Source organism: Otolemur garnettii, unplaced genomic scaffold (assembly GCF_000181295.1).
Source record: "Otolemur garnettii isolate 467f Iridium unplaced genomic scaffold, OtoGar3 scaffold00058, whole genome shotgun sequence".
Lineage (NCBI taxonomy): Eukaryota > Metazoa > Chordata > Mammalia > Primates > Galagidae > Otolemur > Otolemur garnettii.
This window is the reverse complement of record NW_003852453.1, coordinates 1,546,258-1,548,275: the sequence shown is the minus strand read 5'-3', so window position 1 is coordinate 1,548,275 and position 2,018 is coordinate 1,546,258.

The window sequence follows — 2,018 nt, the reverse complement described above, 5'->3', positions numbered from 1 at the left end:
ATGGACAGAAAGATGTATGTGGCTGCAATTAGATAAACAACTAAATTTTTTACTTTAAAAAGTGAGATGAGTTCCTGAGACTATAAGTGGATTTGTTATTTTACAAGATAGTGTTACGTGTCTCCAAGCTAAACTAACATGGATATAATGCATCTGAGAACCGTCAAATGGGAAGGCAGGAAGGGAAAGACAAAGGATTCTTGAAAAATCTCAATATTTCTAACTGTATAATTTGTGCTGTCAGTTTCAGGTTAATCTTTTCCAGAAAACCCTCTTCCCAGCCACAGAAGTGTGCTCAGGGTCACTGAGATTCAAGTTACTGACCACGGCTGCCAAGGCATTTGGGATTGTGTATTCTCATCTTTCTTTTTTTTTTTTCTTTTAAAGGAACTAGTTATAATGGAGAAATCTGTGGATCAAATGCCCACAAAAGCTATTCTAACAGTAAATTCTTTCTTTTCTTTCTGTTCATATTTTCTTTATTATTTAGGGGGCAGCAATACAATCATAACGTGATCAAAACTATTTTCTTTCAAGTTTATCTACTAAACATTTCTATATAATATTCATTGAAATATAGATGAAAGTTATGACTGAGTCATTTTTTCAATTTTATTGGCAATTATCTATTCATGAAAATAACAAAGAGTATCTGCAAAAAACTGTTCCCATTCAGGTGAATTTAGAGATGTAAGCAAATGGCTTTTTTCTCTTAATTCACTAAAAGCAATTTTAAAGAGCTATATTTTTAATATATAATGAAATAATATCTGAATAATATATCTGTGAATAATATCTATGAATAATGAAATCATCTAACAATGATTAGTTCAGTGCCTCCACAGACTTCAAAAGCCAGCATTTTATCTAACTTTTAGAATTATGTTTCTATATCTACCTTCTCCAACAGACTACACATTTGTTAAGAGTTTTCTCCAGTCCACTGCCCAGAGCCCAGTTCAGAGCCTGGCACACAGGAAACAGTCCTGTGCTGCTGCTCGTCACCGTGAGCCCATGTCCAGGACGGTGGTCCCCCTCAGAATGGGACTGAAGAGTCCCTGCCCCCGGTCCTGGCACAGCCCTTGTAAAGCTGCAGCACAAAGCAAGGTGGCTCACACCTGTAATCCTAGCACTCTGGGAAGTGGAGGTGGATGGATTGCCTGAGCTCAAGGGTTCATGACCAGACTGACCTAAAACTATCCAGGTGTTGTGGTGGGCACCTATATTCCCAGCTACTTGGGAGGCTGAGGCAATAGAATTGCTTGAGCCCAAGAGTTTGAGGGTGACAAAATGAGATTCTACCTCAAAACCCCCCACCAAAAACAAAAAAACATTTTTTTTAGAGATGGCAATATGCTATATAGGCTGCCCTCAAACTCTTGGGCTCAAGCAATCTTCCTGCCTCAGTCTCCCAAGTAGCTGGGCCTATAGGTGCCCACCATTGCACCCATCTGTACTAGACTTATCACTGTACTCCTATCATTAAAAAAAAGTTAACTGCAAAGTGGCTTCAGAAAGGTCTCTATGACAGTTCCATGTGTGGCACTGCCCCTGCTGACTCCTCAGTGTGGCACTGCCCCTGCTGACTCCGCAGTGGGATGTGATGTGGAGGGGAAGGTGGTTGACTCTGAAGATCCTGACCCGGTGTAGGCCAAGGCCAGCATCTGTTTACATTCATGCTTTTTCTTTAAATAATAAAAAAGCATAATAAATAAAAAAAAGCATAATGGGGCTTACTCTAGCACCAGTGGAGGAGGCTGCATGGAGCTTGGTGGTTGACTTGCCAATGTGTCTTAGTTTTTTCGTTCTCATTTATTTATTTTTGAGACACAGTCTCACTCTGTCATCCTAGGCACAGTGCCATGGCATCATCGTAGCTTATGGCAACCTCGAACTCTTGGACTTGAGCAATCCTCTTGCCTTAGTCTCTTGACTAGCTGGGACTATAGGCATCTGCTACATACAACACTCAGCTAGATTTTTGATTTTAAGAAGAGATCCAAAAAAAAAAAAAAAAA